Source organism: Miniopterus schreibersii, assembly GCF_964146895.1.
Source record: "Miniopterus schreibersii genome assembly, chromosome: 4".
NCBI classification, from domain to species: domain Eukaryota; kingdom Metazoa; phylum Chordata; class Mammalia; order Chiroptera; family Miniopteridae; genus Miniopterus; species Miniopterus schreibersii.
In genome coordinates, this window is record NC_138105.1 from 60,139,445 (window position 1) to 60,157,211 (window position 17,767).

The 17,767-nt window shown below is 51.6% G+C and overlaps 1 protein-coding gene across 1 annotated transcript in view; it reads left to right on the top strand.

The window, feature by feature from the left end:
- The first annotated feature begins 604 nt into the window (after nucleotides 1-604).
- FAM167A (family with sequence similarity 167 member A) overlaps nucleotides 605-17,767 on the top strand; it is a 33,100-nt gene continuing 15,937 nt past the window's right edge. The window contains exons 1-2 of the mRNA XM_081135411.1: nucleotides 605-920; nucleotides 6,924-7,020. The gene's annotated coding sequence lies outside the window, so the exon portion shown is untranslated. The remainder of the gene's footprint in view (nucleotides 921-6,923; nucleotides 7,021-17,767) is intronic.

The window sequence follows — 17,767 nt, forward strand, 5'->3', positions numbered from 1 at the left end:
TGGTGGAGCAGCAGCTAGATTTAGAATATAACCATCTCTAGCGGTTGACACAGCACATAGTATTATATGCGGTGAGGCACCCTGTGATTAGTGGGGGAAACACTGCTTTAGGGCAGGTCCCTCAACTACTCCCAGCTGGTCTGGGAGACAGATCTGGAAGAATGCTTGTTTTCTGCTTCACTTCTGGTTGCTACTTAGCCTCTCTGAGCCTCAGTTTCCTCATCTGTGAGCTGGAAATGCCCACCTCTGTCGGATGATTCGCTCTGACAGTGTGGCCCATGTTAGGCACTGGGTAATGGGAGCTGCTGCCCATAGTTTGAACTCAAGCCGCTTGTGGGTGGAGTGTTAGCTCCGGGCTTGGCGACGCCAGAAGGAGGTTCTCCTGCCCCGCCCGCGGGCAAATCGCTGACAGTGGCAAAGCCACGTTGCCATGCTTGCGGGAAAACTGCTTTGGTTTCGGGTTTAAAAAAAAACGAAAGAAAAGATATTTGGGTTTGGTTTCCGTCTAGGGTTTGGCAAATTCATGCGGCAGGGCGGCCGCTCTGGTCCGGGAACGTGCAACTCGCCGGGCGTTAGGACCCGGTGCGCGTCCCCGGGACCCCGCGCGTCCAGGTCCCCGAGCGGCCGGAGCGGAGGCTTGAATGGGAGGCTGGAGGGGATCGCGGCTGAAAGGGCTGGCGGCGGAATAGCTCTGCCGTCGCCAGGCAACCGTCCTGACGCAAGGCAAAAAAAAAAAAAAAAAAAAGTCCTTTAAAAAAGAATAGTGCTGAGAATTCACGAGAGCACGAGAGAAAGGGAAGCAGGAGCCTGCTCAGCCCGCGAGGCCGGGGCCAGAGGCGGCGGATCGGGGAGCCCGCATCGGGAGGAGGAGGCGGGGACCTCGGGGACACCCTGAAAGGGGCCTCCGAGCACCCCGGAAGGTGGGTTTGCGGCCCTGGGCTGGGAATCGGGCGGGGTGCTGTGGCCGTGGCCGGCGGCGGTGGCAGGGGGTGGGCTCGGGGCGGGGAGCGGCGGGGAGCAGCCCGCTGGGTCCGCGGGAGCGCCGGCTCTCAGAGCTCTCTGGGTGCACGCCCGCCTCACCGGCTCCTGGGGCGAGGGACAAGTGGCTGGACTCCATCTTCCGTTTCTCATCGGGCCCCTTCCAGGGTTAGGATCGGGTGGAGATTCGGGGTAGCAGGTCTGAGAGGGAGGAGCCCCACTCAGCCTCTCCAGGTCTACTCCCAGGGGGCTGGTCATCTCCAAGCCCACTCTGTCCCTCTGTCTTCCTCAGACTCGGTGACAAAGTTCCTGCCCCAAGATGGCATTTGTAACTCAGGAGAAGTCACCAAGGATGCTTGGGCTCAATGGTGCTCTGTAGGGCTGAGGCCCGGGTGACCAGGGGGATATGCACAGCCCAAAGGGCCCTCAGGAATGAGCAAGGCAGCTGCCAGGCTGGGTGACTAGGAGAGGGCAGGAAGTTCTGTGGTCCCCAGCAATGGGCAGGTGTTTCCTTCCACCAAGCCAGGTTGGATGTTCTGCTTTAAAAAAAAACCCCACACACACCAAAAAACCACAGCTATAGCCTGTATCTGGGTTCCATTCCCCTTGGTGCGTGGTTCCTCCCGAGAAAGTCTGGAAGGCAGATTGGTTTCCACAAACTCCCAGCCATTCCTGGTGAGTCCCAGGAGGGATGAGCCCAGGTCCCCATCAACAGGGCCACCTGCAAAGTGCCCAAGGGAGACGAGGCTCTACGGCAGCTTTCCTTCTGTTGGAGACAGTCCTGCTGCCCACCAGGCACAGATGGAGAGAGCTAGGCAAAGTCCTGGGAGAGCAGAGGTGGCCGGGCGCCTCTAGCCTGACCACATCCACAGGGTGGGAGCTGCTGCCAGCATGCTTTTAAGGGGTTGGCAGAGCAGCCACGAGCTGTATTTAGAGTGGATAAAGATGACAGCTCTTCTTTCTTGAGTGCATTTACCAACCAGACACTGCTTGAGAAGCCTTCACATCTGTGGGTCATTTTATCTTCATAATTACCTTTCCAAGGGACATAATGTCCCCATGTGGCCCACCAGGCTTGAGAGATTTAGTAACTTGGTGCAGCTCACATGGCTGGTGAAGAGCAGAGAGATTCATTCAGCCTCACGTGCCTGACTCCTAAGACAGTGCTCTCAAAGGACGGCTGCTTTAGAAGACCCAAGGAGAGAGACCTAAAGAGAGGGAAGAAACCAGTCTCACCCAGAGCTGTGTGACTGGCTTGTCCTGTGACCAGGGAAGGTCATTGCCATCTTCAGAGACCCTGTGGAGCCAGGAAAGACATTTCTTGTATCAGGAGTCTGAAAGGCCCTGTAATCAGGCCTGGCTCACTTCAGCCCCGCTGGCCTGAAGCAGAGAGAAGGGCCCTCTCTCCCCCTTTTTTCTCCTTGCCCGTTAGAAGACCCCCAACTTCTTATGCACTTGTTCTCATCTTGTCTTGTTCACCCAATTACATCCATGGATTTCCACTAAATTATCAGTCCCGTTTCCATATTCACCAGCTGGGCCTCCCTCCAAGAGGGACTCTGGCTGGGAAGTAAATTAAGGCAGGGCCTAAGTATTTCCTGAGATAGATCCACAAGCCCCAGGCCAATGAGGAAGAAACTGCTTGTTAGGCTGCTCACACATGCAGGTGGTTTTCTGTAGGTAAATTTTGCTAGGAGAAAACTCTCTTGGCCCTACAACAGCATCTGGAATTCCCAGAACCCTCCGGGGCTGTGCTCTCCCCACAATGGCTCTTTGCTTGACTGGGATGTTGAGCTACTTGCAAAGGTGGAAGATGAATGATAATCTGAGCAGTCTGATCCCTAGTTTATGGACTAGGGATGGGCACGTTCTCACCCATGAATTGGAAATCCTTTAGGATTAACCAAGATAGCTCTTAAAATGCAAATGTACCCTAGGATTTGGATAGAGGAGAGGAGTAAGGAAGGAAAGGCACATTCTGAAGCAGACCTCGAAGAGGAGAGGATGCGCTGAATGAGGGCAGTGGGCACATGGGAACAGGGGAGACTGGAGGTGGAAAAGGGGTTTAGAAGGGGGGTGACATGTAGGCCTGGCTAACTTTTCAATCAGCCTGCAGAATCTGAGCTGCCACAGAGGGTTAAGCTGCCAACATGAGTTGGGAAGGCTACAAATATCAGCTTCTCCGTGGTTAAGAGAGTTACCCCTGTGCATGAAAACCCAGTGGTCCCCCTCTCTGACTCCCCCCCCCCCACTACCACCACAATTCTCTCTGGAGAGGAGGGGAAAAAAGGGAGAAAGGTGAGCAAGAGAACTTAGAGGCATGCGCTGCCCCATGCCCATCTTCTTTCCTCCTGAATGCTGCCTGACCTCCCCACTCCCAATCCTGCAACAATGTTCACCCATGAAAAACTCCTTAGAGAAGGGAGTGCAAAGAGCAGTAGCCCATCTCCCAGTGGGCACTGCCCGTCAAGGAAGGGCTCTCTCATCTCTGGTGGTAGAGGGCTAGTGAGCTCTCCAGCATCAGGAGCCTCTTCATACTTGGGTCCCTGCCCAGCAGCCTTTGCAGAGCCCCAGGAAGGCATGGAAGTTCAGCTTCTCCCAGGGTACAGACTGAGCCCCCATTTCTTCAAGGCAATTTCTCCAGTGTGGCCAGAAGTTCTCCTCGGATATTCTGATCCAAGTGTAGGAGCTGCTAATGGGTCCCCAAAGACTTCCTCATAGGGCTTGTCCTATGGGAACTCGAAGGGCAGAGCTGATTTTCCACGTACATAATGGGCCCAGACAGTGACCTCTGCCATGGTCAGAGTTTCAGGGTTTCTTGAAGACTGAGCAGCATTTCCTCATTCCAGAAAACCAACAGAGCCTGTGAGTGTGACCCAGTGTGACCCAGAAGGCCAGCTGGGGAACTCTCATGAGTACCCAGGAAGGTTCCGGATCAGGATCCTGGACTGGAGGCCACTGAGGCCCTGGTACCCCTGACCACCATCAAGTTAAAAGTGACACTACCTCCCTCTTCTGTGAGCATTTACATGTGCTACGCTCTGGAGACAGCACCATACTGTGAACTGACCTGAGTCCAGTTGGTCATAACTCTCAGGTTTTGTTGTGTTTGGTGTTTGGTTTGTTTGTTTGACAGCAGCCACTGGAAACTTTGAGGAAGTGAAGGCAGACCTCATTATCAGGTCAAATAAAAGCAAGCCTCCGACCAAATTCTGCCACACATGCAGATATTTTTTGAGCAACTGTTTATTTGCAAATGGGTCCAGCTGCGTTCACATAGCTTGTTGGGCTAGTCGCAGCCATCTGTGTCTCTAGATGCCCTGACCAGTCGTACCTCCCTCGAGGTCTCACTGCATTCTTCCACCTGCTCTTACAAGAGTCAAGTGTGTCTCAGAATTCACTTGTCCAACCCACATATCTTGAATACCTTTGCTTTCACCAAGTAGCATGCATTTCTAACGTTTACTCTGCTAATTATCAAGTGCCTCGTGTTGAGCAGACAGAAAGACGGCTAAAGTGCTTGCCATAGTCCTCCCTAGAGTGGGGACTGCATGAGCCTGCCAGCCAGGTGTGGCGAGTCCTGATCTGAATGTACCCTTCTGGAATGTAGCTGGTTGCAACTAGCCCGATGATACCTCAGAGATGTCTCACCATTGTCTGTGAAGGGTTTTAAGATCAATAGTAGAGCCCTAGCCGGTTTGACTCAGTGGTTAGAACATAAGCCCGTGGACTGAAGGGTCCTGGGTTTGATTCCAGCCAAGGGCATGTACCTCAGTTGCAGGCTCGATCCCGGCTTTGGTCAGGGCATGTGCAGGAGGCAACCAATCGATGGGTCTCTCTCACATCGATGTCTCTCATTCTCCCTCTCTCTCTCTCTCCCTTTATTCTTTCTCTGAAAAGCAATGGAAAAAATATCCTCAGATGAAAATGAAAAAAAAAAAAAAAAGATCAATAATAGACATTCTACTAAGGAAACGTAAGACAACAGGGTGGCAGATGAGAAAAAGACAAGTTGTGCAGCCCAGCATACTGGGCTGACAGTAAATTGATGTTCCGCACATTCTAGAACACACAGATACGCCTGAGCTAACTTTAATGATAAGCAGCCGTTCCCTCTTTTGATAGGCCCAGGAGAGGTCCAGCCAAGTGCTTTTATGGATAAGAGGTGACAGTGTTATAAGAGGCCTAACTAAGAATTTGCATACACTCTATCTTATTGGATCCTTCCAAGGATTTGAGGTAGGCTCCATTATGATCCCCATTTCATGGATGAGGAACCTGAGGACTATGGGGTTAAACTGATGACCCAAGGTCACAGAATTAGTAAGTGCTAGAGCTGGGCTATCACCCCACCCAGCCCTGCCCCAATTTCTAACATGCTCTGTTAGGTGTGAACTCAGGTAGCTCAGAAGGGAGGTTACACACCTTGTTTTCCGTTCTGCCTGTACAGTGCCTGAGCCAAATATCCCCTCCAAGCCCCAGGGTGGGGGCAGTACTGCACCTTGAGTGAGTTACAGGCAGCACCAAATGTTACCAGCCAGGCCAAGGCCACCTGGAACCACCCTCAACTCCCTATCTGGAGTCATTAGGATGGGGCCCTGCCTACACACAGAAACCGAGGGCCCTTCAACCACTGGGAGGCCAGCACATCCAGATAAATTACAAAGGCGAAGTGACTTGCATCAGCATGGAGCACACCATGAAACTTCTTCGGAAGCCCTTGTGAAACCACTGGGTTTGAACTTGCCATGCAGAGTAAGATAGAAAGCCAGTCGTCAGAACAAATACCACTTGAGCTGGAGGTTGCTGATTCTGCTCACTTGAAGTTGGGACAAAGTATCCTGTGAGTTGGGATAGTCCTAAATCAGCCTTCCCTGAGGGGCCAAGACAGGAGATACTTGGGTGGGCCACACCCACAGCGGGAGGATGTACATCCTGGGTGTCGTTCGCTGTGAATGGTTCCGAGTTGTCAGCTGTGACCTGTTCCTTGTCCTTATAGCCAGAATACTGGCTCAGACTGCATTCTACTTTGATCTCTGCAAATTGCTTTAAAGCCACTCTGTGCCTACTTTCTGACCCCTGACCCCTACTACCATGGCCTTTGGCCAGAAAGTTTCTGTGGTCTCATGCGGCCATTGGCTGGGGTGGCCACAGGCTGCCTCAGCCCTTCCTGGGCGTCCCCTGCCTTATCAGGCGTTTTCATGGAGGAAAATCTCTGCTTTGACCCTGCCTTTCTCATGGCTGGTCCACGCCTCCCCACTGAACTCTCAGATTCCCAGGCACCTTTCTCCCTTCCTGTCAGAGCGGAGCAGCCCTTTCCCAGGGCCTCGCAGCCTTGGAAAAGCTGGCGACTCTGGGTGGCCCAGCAGCCCCCTCTGTGCAGCAGCCCTGCACTTTCTCCTCTCTTTTCAGTGAAGCAATAAATTAGATTAGATCTATGGCTCCCAGGAGTCAGGGTCTCCCCCCACCAACAGGGAAGCACAACTCTTTCTTGGTGATTTTCTCGGCAAATCCGTTCACTGGGCAAAATGATGGGAAAGGTCTCCACATTCCCAGCCTATGGCAGAGGCCTGTGAGTCTGCTCTAGGCAGCCAGGAGCAGAGCCCATCAATTATTCAGCACAGACTGAGCACTCTCAGTGTGCATAAGTCTTCACAGTATTTTTATAGATTCTAGCCTCACGATATCTCAGAGAGACAAAGCAAGCTTTCTCTGTATTCTGGACAACAGAAGCTCAACCTGGAATCAAGAGCCACCCAAGCCAGCCAGCTCCACTAACAGGGCTGTGTGACCCAGGCAAGTCTGGTGACTTCCCTGGTTTGTGGTGGTTCTGTGGTATAACTCTCAGGAAGGTCTTTCCAGCCCAGGCAATCTCATGCAGGGAAAAAATTTGTGAACTTCAGTGGGATTTCAGTGTTTGTGATTGCCCTTGTTACTCCTTCCAGGAGTGGAAACAGAAGCTTTGAATAACAAGCTGAGGTGCAGCCATTAGCACAGGACGTTGCAAACTGACCTGCACTGAGACACACCTGGGAGTACAAGGTAAGTAAGTCAGTGCATCCTCTGCTCCCTGTGGGTGTGGCTCCGTGACCTGGTGACAACCCCACCGGCTGCTGTGGTTTAGACTCTGTGCTTGGGTTATAAGGAAGCATAAAGGCCATTGCACCAAGACATTTCCAAGGGAGAGAAGTAGGAGCCTGAGAGGGGAAGTGAGTTACTGTAGTCACTCAGGGTAGGACAAGGTCCCTGGGGCTGACTCCCAGGCCAGGGGTTCTTTGCTCTCTTGCCCCAGGCTGGGTGTCCAAAATGGTTGCCTCATTGCCATCTCCCAGCAGCAGTGCTAGGACCCTGGGTGGGAGGTGGTCTGGGGCTGCCTAAATCAAGAGAGTCAAGGGGAGTGAGGAGTGCAGGTCCCCAGGGCTCCCTGTCCCCTCTGGGTCCTGGACTGGGCCTCACACCTATCTGCTTGTCCTCTCACATTGGCAGCCTCTGAACTAGGCATCACAGCTGCCCTAGGACTGGCCCAGGGGACACCATGCCCCCCAACAGAGACATAGTAAACAAATGCAATGAGTTCTGTCCCATTCCAGGCACTTCATAAAGTTCCCAGAAGTCACAGACCTTGTTCAGAGGGTTTCACAGTCAGGAATGGTAGAACTTTCCTTAGGTTCAGGTCTCCTCAGCACTAGGCCCTGCCATGGCAGGAGGGCTCCAGCCTAGGAGAGAGACCCTCAGGCTCCAGCAGCTTCGCTCACCAGAGTCAGCAGAGAGGGACTTCGGTCCAGGTGCTCGAGTCTAACCCTCCTCCTCACCCTCCTTGCCTGCCCTGATCAATTTCACAGGGAACCAGAACAGTGCCATCAGAATATTTAAATGTTAGTATTTGCTCCTGGGATTTCTAAAGATGCTGGGCTTTAAAAACATTGAAACACTATAAAGTGTGCGTTCCTGTTACTTTATGAAGCCATTTGGGGACATGGTCATAACAGTAGAGCTGGGCTGAAATGGTGGCTCCTTCACTTACCTGTGTGTGACCTATAAAGTAGAGATAATACAAGTCCTATATAGGGGTCATTTCAAAGGTTCGACTAGACATTTGCACAGTGCCTGGCACATGGGTAATGATTTTCTCCCTCTCTTTCTCTTGAGTCTAAGATTTTCATTTGTCCCTGTCAGATAGGAGACACAGTGACCATTTATGTATTTATTTCTTTTATTCATACAGAAAATATACATTAAAATTGAACTGGTTATTTCAAGCCTGTAGCTATGAGTAGTATGGGGAAGAATTGGAGATAGATTGTGCCCTCTAGGATCTCACAGTCTAGTGCAGGTAGGTCACTCAGGCCGTTTTCGATGGCAAGGGACAGAAACCTAGTTTAAATTAGCTCAAGCAAAGGAGAGGATGTTTTAGTGCATAGAATTGAGAAATTTAGGTCTTTTGACACTGCTGGGTCTTATGGATTGAAATATATCAGTGTTCTCTCCCCCTCCTCCTCCGAAGGCTTATTCCTTCTTACTGCAAATGGGCTTTCTCCATAAGGCTGAGAAAGATCAACCCTGGAAACTTCAGGTTTAGATCCTCCCAGCTGAGCTACCCCAGTTGGAAAGACACCCTGTTTCTATAAGTGTCTATATTTAAATCCCATAAAAATATCCAGATGGCCTTGCTTGGCAAGGTGCACATCTAATGGACCAGTCACTCTTGCCAAAGTGAGACCTAAAAAGAATGTCACAAGAGTGTTCCTGGGGGTAGGGGTGATGGACAGGGAGCTATAACTCACAGTCTCTTCAGACCACCTGAAATGATACAGGGGTGGTGCCCAGAGGAGGGATGCTGAACAAAGACATATCTGACCACCTAACATGCACATCAGAAGTGTAACTAAGTCATACAATCAAGAAGACGAATGGTCAGTACCTAGACTGGTTTAGAAAAGTGCCAAAAACACTTGTTAGGGGAGGAAATGATCGGTTCCATTAAGAAAGAGCAAAGACTGTAGAATGAGGTGGTGACCTAGGTTCGAAGACTTAGTCAAATTCAAACATGAGGTTTTGGGGAAAGGATAAAGCACGGAGTTGAGATGAGCCTCCCAAATGCCCCCCGCCCCCTAATTCAGACTCGCTAGAAACACCTTGACCTTGAAAGTCTTACCCATGACTGGGCGGGAAACCATCTGGAGGTGTGAGCTGCTCAGGCTAGAATTTGTTCATTGATTCACAGCATTGCAGTCTTGGGCATTTATTGGACACCTGCTGTACGCAGAGCCCTGTATTCAGGACACAAAAGAGAAAGCAATGCCCTTCCCATTGAGGAGCTAGACATCTGGTCAAGGAGACAGGACACTTTCACAGTTCAAGTTCATACAAGCCAGTGTGTCATCAGCATGACTGAAGCCAGCACCAGAATTCAGAGAAAGAATGGCCTGGAAGGTGGGGTGTCCTTGAGGGCTTAGGAGAAGAGGCAAACCCTCAGTTGAGCCCTAAAGTAGAGCTTTAGAATCCGTGAGGAGCAGGGAGCTCCCAGATGGGCCAATGACAAAGAGGTGAAAGTTCTCCTTCATTCATTCACCCATTCAATCACTCATTGATTTATTCAACAAATTTACTGAGCACCTACTATGTGCCAGGCACTGTTCTGAGTGCTAGGGTCATAGCAATAAACAGGAGAAAGTCACTGCCCTCAAAGAAAAGTCAGGTGATAGAGCTAAGGCTTGAGGGCAGGGAACGTTAGCCTCAGACTCTTAGAAGAAATGGCTGGATTCTCACAACCGTTTGATGCCAGGAGGGCAGGAGGAATAATTCGGGCAGCAAATGGATGGCTTCCAGGAAGTGGAAAGTGGAGGGTTCTCCTGTGTGGGCAGCATGCAGCCCCTGTGGGCGTGCTCTCCCCTGAGGTGTAGATCAAGGGTGCATTTGAGAAAGATCCCATTGTCATGCGCACCCTTGATACCACCCTACTTTCCCCTCTAGCATCCCCACAGCACATCAGAACACACAGGCAACAATGTAACCCCCCACCCCCCATACATACACAGTGTCCCAACACAATTCTCTCCCACCATGCACATGTAATTGGAACCAAGGGTCTGGTCTCTGGATGATGTCCTTCCCCCATCTCAGGCGCTCCCAGTACCAGCTCTGACCTAGGCCTGGAATAAAGATGAGCCAGGATAGATGATCTGTGTAGAGCCAGACCAGCGGGTGTCTCCTCCTGCCTCGGTCACCATGGCAACCTCTGATGAGGAGAGAAAACACAATTTCTGGCAGCTCCTGGAAGCTCCCTGGCTCCTATGGGCAGCTCTGTGGGGCGCGGGCCTATATCCCCCAGCCTCTCAACCCCAGTCATCAGAGCTCCTGCAAGTCTGCAGTACACAGACGGGGATTTCACAGCCTCCTTCACTCGCCGCCCGAGGTCAGTCCTGCGTCCTGGCCCTGAGCCCCCTCTTTTAAATGAGCATCAGGGTCTATGAGTAAACCCAGACGGAAAAGCCTGCCTTGTCACATTCACCTGGAGGGGGGGTGATTATCTGCTTTAGAGAAGGAAAGAAAAAGATTCAGGTGTGAGTGTGGCCTGAGCCACCCTGAATTTCTTTCAGTTTGTAATACCCGTTCTAGTCCACCAAGCCCTTCCCCTCACTCTCATGTTTTTTCCTCGCCTGGCTCTGCAGGGTGGACTCTGCATCAGCTGTTTTCAAATGAGGGGCAGAGACCCAGGCAGGCAAGGCAAGGTGACTCCCCAAGTCTCACAGCTTCCACTGGAGGTGGCCCTGGTCTCAGAATGCAGACCCGCAGCCTGAGGAGCTGGGGTCCCCCTTTGATCGCAGCCCCAGCAGCCTCTGATCCGCTCTCAGTCACAGCCCCGCCGCCTGTGGGCCCGTTGGTGTCAGGTTGGAGAAGTGGGAGGTGGGCGTGGCCTGGCTAAGACCCAAAGTGAGAGCGGGCGCTTCAGCTGCCTTTTCTGCAGCCCCCAGGGCCCCCCACCTCCAAGCGTTGGCTAAGGAGGGAGAATCTGCTGCGTGTCCTTAGGCCACTCCTGAGCTCAGGGAATGACTCTAATGAGGGTTTTAGGCTTGGTGACACATGCAGCACACTCAACAGAGGTGCTGGCTTTCAGGAGTGACCCCTCTGACCTTCTTTCAGGAGACTGACAGCCCAGAGAAAGAGAAGGTGATTAAGGAGAGGTGGCAGAAGGCTCAACAGCAGATACAGAGCCAGAGGCACTGTCCCCCAGGAACAGGCCCCTCTGCTGTGGGCTGACTCCTGCAGGGACATTTCTGCAATGAAGAATTGGCTACACTATGGTTAAGGATGGCGCAGGATCTGAATTTACTCAGCAAGGCTGGTCTGGGGGGATGGGATGTCTTAAGGGGCCCTTCTTGCCTTCATGTCCCCACGTCTCACACCATTGCCTATTATCCACTGCTCTGTTGCTGGAAGCCAGGGCCAGCCTGGACTGCAGGCAGGGCCTCCCACTCGTGTGGCTCCCCTATTGAGAGTGCTGAGTGTATCACCAAGCCTAAAATCAGCGTGTCAGTTTATGCACAAGGACTCACGGGTGGTACGTCTATCAGAAGGAAGAATGTAAGTGTAAATTTACACATATGGAAATTGTTGCTACGGCCTTATCAAACGTTGCCTGTAGTGGACTGTAAATTAGGAAACATCAACTATGAATGCAGATGGACTTCCAGTAAAAGCTTCTTTAAGAGGACAGTGCTCACCACCCTGTGGTTCTCACTGGAGGTGGCACCAGCCCCTCTCAGGGACACATGGAAAGGGGGGGTCACACTGTTTTATGCCACTGCTTAGTCCTCAGTTATACATTTTGCCTCCCCAAATGAATTGTATGTCCTTCCTCATTTCAGCTAGAGCTCTTGGCTGTAAGCAACAAAAAACAACATTATTGTAAGGCGTTCACAGAACAGGCAGGAGTAAAGACCCAAGGGAGCAAACAGGCAGAACCAGGGCCACTTGGAAAACAGGAACGAGAGGCTCTGTAAATGAAGTGATCGGTCTGAGACCATCTAGGAGGGGTGCTAGGTTGTTATCCACACAACACCCCAGAACACTTCTGATACTAGACGTGTGAGTTTCCACACCAAACAATTCTCCAATTCTCTGCAGCCACCAACTGGGTGGCCTGCAATTTAACTCAATTTGACACTGTCTACCTACAGCTAGCATCAGATTCTGCCAGTTAAGGGCTCAGTCTCACCAGATGGTCCCCCACTTCACACACCAATCGCAAGTCCCAGGTTGTCACCTGTATTTCTGAATGACTGGCTATAAATCAGGAATTGCCCACAGTCGCCCCCCCCCCCCCCCGATTCAGTAGTTTGTGAGAACGGCTCATGAAACTCAGGGAAACTTTTCCCTGTATTCACCAGCCTGATGAAGAGGTGGTACCTTCATAGGACAAGGTGTGGGGAAGGGGTACAGAGCTTCCATGACCTCTCCAGGCGGGCTGCTCTCCCAGCACCCCCATGTCTTCACCGACCTGGAAGCTCTCTGAACCCCTCAGTTAGGGTTTTTTTTTGAGGCCTTATTATATAGGCACTATTGATTAAATCATTGGCCATTCGCAATTAACTTGACATCTAGCTCCTCGCCAGATGTCAGGCGTGGGTTGGAAAGTTCCAACTCTCTAATCAACTGGTTATTTCCTCTGACCACTGGCCCCATCCTGAGGGGCTTTCCAAACATCAGCTCATTAACGTGAACCAACGTAGGTGGGATAGAAAGGGCCTTGCTACGAGTAACAAAAGATGTTCCTTTCATTTTTATCAGCATGGAGCTGGGGACAAAAAGCAGACATTATAACAAGAGGTATTCCTAGCGCTTTTGTCACCTAGAAGATTAAAAGGGTTTTAGGAGCTCTGTTTCAGGAACTGAGAATGGAGACCAAATATATATTTCTTATTATATCACAATACCAGACCCTCCAACACTTCTTTCCCAGGGATGGCTTAGCTAATCCCACCACAACATGTCACATCTGCCTCTGAGGCTGGACGTGGCCACAAATGAGCCCCACCTGTCCCTCCATTCTGGCATACCATATTCAGAGGCCTGGGCCTCTGAGTGGCCACATGTTTGGACCTGGTTGCCAGGGCACCTGGTGGCCAGAGAGGAGGGAGGACATGATCCTCTGGTTTCAGAGGACAGGTGCCCAGCCTGTCTGCTCTCCTGCACAAAATGGAGAGCTCCCTAAAAATAGTAAATGGCAAACAAAAAACAAATAACAAATTATCCACCATGTTTTTCTATATTTTTTGTCCAACCCATGCTTATGTTGGTTGCAAATGTCAGAAACCCAGTTCAAAAAAGCTTAAGCAACAGAGAATATATAAGCTATGTAATCAAGGTCAGGTGGGGTGCTTCCAACGGGGCCTACCTGAGGGCCTCTGACTCCCACCTGCTCAGCTTTGTCTGTCAGGCAGCCCCTCTGCCTGTGGTGAGCAAGATGATCAGCCAGCAGCCCCAGCCAGCAGGGAATAGGTGGCTCCTGGATGGTTCTGGTGCAGAAACCCAGGAGGGCTCTGATTGATTCAGCTCAAATCATATGACTACCCTGAGGCTAGAGAGGGAGCCACATGGAGGGGATCCTCACAGGAAAAAAAAAAGCTCTTTCCAGAAGGAGGGAAGGGACGGTGAGTGGAAACTGCCTCACAATGCTGGACAGGGAGGAGGGCCTCAAACTGCACCTGGGGTGCTGAATCGCTCCGTCTGCCAGCTCCTAGGTCTGGCACCTGATTCAGGGTGAGGCCGCTCCTGTCTTCCTAGGGCCTGGCAGTCTGTGTCCAGGACTCTGAGGTCAAGGCAGGTCTTACGAGGACAGACAGGTGGTGGAGGAGCCAGAGCAGGAAGTCCAGGTGCGCTCTGCTTCTCTGAGCCTGTTCAGACTGGCTCAGGCTTGAGCAACTACAGGCCACAGTGAGTGAGTAGTGAGTATGTGTAGGGGGTGGGATAGTGGTGGGGTCTTTTCTGTTTGCTCATTTAGCCCATGAACATTTCAAGAGAGCAGCACGGTGCTAAGCACTAGAGGTCTCAGGATGCAAAGCCTGGTTCTCACCCTCATGAAGCTCCGTCTGGGTGGAGGACACCATCCAGAAGGTCCCTGGTAGAAGTGCTATGGCTTGGAAGGGCCAGTAAACCAACTGGTTAATAAGCCAGGCTGCAGGGGTTCAAATCCTAGCTTCACCACTTAGTTCTGTGACCTTGGCCTAGCTACCCATTCTCTCTGTGTTTCAGTCTCCTCATCTGTGCAATGGAGATAATGATAACACTTGCCTCAGAGGGCTGTTGTGGGGATTAAATGTGTTAGTGTGTGTAAAGCTCTCAGAACAATGGCTGGCGTGGTGTGCTCTGAGTAAGCATTAGCTAATATTGTTGTGATGACATCATTGTTTCTCCAGTGTGCTCTCATGGCACACACAGCTCGGGCAAGTTAAGGAAAACTTCCTCAAGGAGAAAATTCCTGAGAACTGAGGTGCAGATGGGAGGGAAGGGCGTTGCAGGCTGAGGAAACAACTTGTGCAAAGTCAAGAGGCGTGAGAGAGCATGGAACTCAGTGGGACAGGAGTGTTGGACAGGTTGTGTAGTATGGAGAAGAAATGAAACGGTTCCAGTGAAGAAGCTAAGACTGGAAGGAGTGGGTACAAGCCTGTAGATCTAAGCACAGAGAGGGTGGCTTTTGAGTTTCTCAAGAGAACGTAGGGCAGTAGGGACTGAGTGAGTAAGTTAGTGCTCCCAGGGAATTGGTTTACATTACCTTTACCAGTGAAAGAGAGACAGAGAGACAGAGAAAGAAAATGGGTCAGCAGCCCTCTGGACCACTCCCTGCCCTCGGAGCCCATCTAGGAAGTGGGTTTGAAAGTTGTCCAAGTGAACAGATTAGGTCATCCTGAGGCGAGGTGTTGGCCGAACGACTGAGCTGCACCCACATGGCTCCAGCAGCCAGAGGGATTAGCTCATGGCTGGCATAGCCCCTTCACTCCTGCAGCAGGCAGCCACCATGGCCCACGGTCCAGAGCGAGCCAGGCAGCTGCTTGAAGCAGTGCCTGTGTGCAGAAAGGCATGACCCTGCTGCAAAAAGGCCAACACGTCCCCAGGCTTGTCCCTTGCAGGAGGTGGGTGGAGAACTGCCTGGCAGGCTCACCTGAGCCTGATAGGAGTATGGTCTGACCTTGTTTTTCCAGATGCCCCAGATCCCAGGCCTGGCTCTCCTCCTCAGGCTCTCCACCTTGCCTAGAGTGAGAGAAAATGTGCTCCTGGAGTAGGAAGGAGTAAAGCTAGGTGTAAAGAAAGCCTGTCTGCCCAGATGTTGGAGGGTTCTTCCTCCCAGGGCCTGTACTCTGGAAGTTCCTTGTTTGTCCAAACAAAGGGAAAGTCCCCACTGCCCTTCTAGCCCAGGAAGCTATCCAGCACTGACCTCTGCCCCCTGCATCTGGCTGGCACCTCTGCACCAGCTCAGACTGAGTCCGACTCAGTTATACCTGGCCTGGCCTGCATGGGTGACATTCTACCTGGAGGGAGGGGAGAAACCCCACTGGGTTCCTGGGCACTGGGACATCCAGAGAGGCAGCGTTTCCTGGGACACTGTTCAGTGACCAGGAAAACAGATTCTGTCTCTGCAAATCTGGTCACCTGGAAGTGCTGGGAGCAATAGGAGGCAGTCCAGGACTCAGTCCCTGCAGGCTGCAGGTGCCCACACCTCCTAAAGTGGTGAGTCCCTGACTCCACCACACATGCCTTGATGATAATAATAATCCTCAGGTGGGTAGAACTCTTTACAGTTTGCAGAGAGCTTTCACATGTAAGAGTCCAGCTGATTCTCACAGCATCCTTATGAGGCAGATGGGGGAGGGTGGCACCAGTGCAACTGAGGTCAAGAGGAGAGGGCTGGTTCCAGGTACCCTGCCTGTTGGTAGCAGATCTGGAGCCAGAACCAAGACATTCGGCCCCCGCCCTTGCTCTCGACATGTGGATAACACAGTCAACTCTGGGTCACCTGGGGCCCCGAGCCGTGAGCAGGAGTGTTTAAAATGTGAGCAGGGAGGGAAGGGAGTGGGGTATATTGTGGTGATTTTGTCAGCTGGGCTTTTTTTTCCTCCTTCCTATGGCAGACCTTCTAGTCTAGTCTGGCATGATGAGAATGCAATTGAGACCTGAAAACCTGGGGGAGGCGGGGTCACCGACTTTATTTCAGTTGGCTTTCAAGGAAGGATGGAAGGGTGCAGAGATGGGCTCAAGCCACTCAGCAGGTCAAGGACCAATGGGATGAGTGCTCAGTGCAGCCAGAAGGGGCCATCTGGCGATATGACTGATGTGGCACCAATAGGTCTTTTCATCTTAAGAATAATATTTTAAAATTTATTGGGGTGACATTGGTTAATGAAACTATACAGGTGAAGAATATTTTTTAAAGTGTGACTTTAAAGGTATACTTTTTTAAAGTACACCATGCACCATGTTAAGAGCTCGCTATTTGCTACTTTAGTCCTCACAATGACTATGAAGTTCATGGTATCACCTGCAGGGCCTGCTTCATGAGCGAGGGACTCAGGCAGTCCCCGGGGGCCTGCACTGGGTTAACATTCTGCTGTTGCCACCTTAAAATTTGTAGTTCTTTTTTGTTGTTGTTGTTAATCTTCACCAGAGGATATTTTCTCCACTGGTTTTTAGAGAGAGTTGTTGGGGGGGGGGAGAGAAAGAGAGAGAAACATCAGTGTGAGAAAGACACACTGATTGGTCCCCCCCCCCCCCGCATGTGGCTGGGGCTCCAACCTGCAACCCAGGTATGTGCTCTTGACCGTGACCGAAATCAAACAGGTGGCCCTTGGGTGCCCAGCCTGATGCTCTAACCTGCCAGGGCTCTTTGTTCTCTTTAACCAGGTGCCTTGCTTTCTTATTTTGCACCAAACCCAACAAATTACACAGCCAGTCCTGGGGACCCCTACTTCCGAGAAGAGAATGCAGAAGCAAAGTCGTCATAATGGGACATGTCCCAGGGTCTGACCCAAAGGCCCGCACCCTCTGGAGCAGAAGGAGGCTGACCAGAATCTCAAGACCCTGTGCCTAAGTCCAGCTCCTGCCACCTGCCGGTGGCCATGGGCGGGGCCCTTCAGCCCTCCCAGCCTTGATTTTCTCATCTGCGAAAGGGGGTGATCCCTCCTGTTGCCTGGGCTACTGGGAGGAGCAGTGATGTGCAGAGGTGCTTTTACACAGGCCCTAAAGCTCAGCGGATTAAAAGATATTCATTAGCTGACTCACAGAGCACTGGTGCTTCTGTTAATGCCCCCAAATCGCCCTGACACTGTCTTTGCAGGCCTTCAATGAATTGATTTAGAAACCTCTAGTTAAAATAGCCTCCCCCTTCCTGAAGAGGCAGCCATAAAGTCATCCAGTCGTAACTGTCGCCCACCCCAAAGGAAGACACTTCCCTAACAGCACGCCCCCCACCAGCTGTAGATGGCCCTGCCCTCTTCGGTGGGTGTGCAGCTGGGGAAGATGGGGGTGGGGGGGACATGAAACTTCCCATCAGTTTCATCTGCTGGTGGTTGTCTGCAATTAGATCCTCTCCCAAAAGCTTTGCTGGATACAATCAGAGCTCCTGTGTCAGTGAGAAGAAGCCCTGTAGGGTAAAGCTGTCCCAAGGCACACTCAAAACAGATTCTGGCACCTCAGCAAAGAGGCAGACGGCGCCTGGGAGGGGCCCCAGAAAGCTACTAATAGGTCTTTAGATTAGGAGAGATTCTAAAGACGCCTGTGTGACCAGGAGACTGCA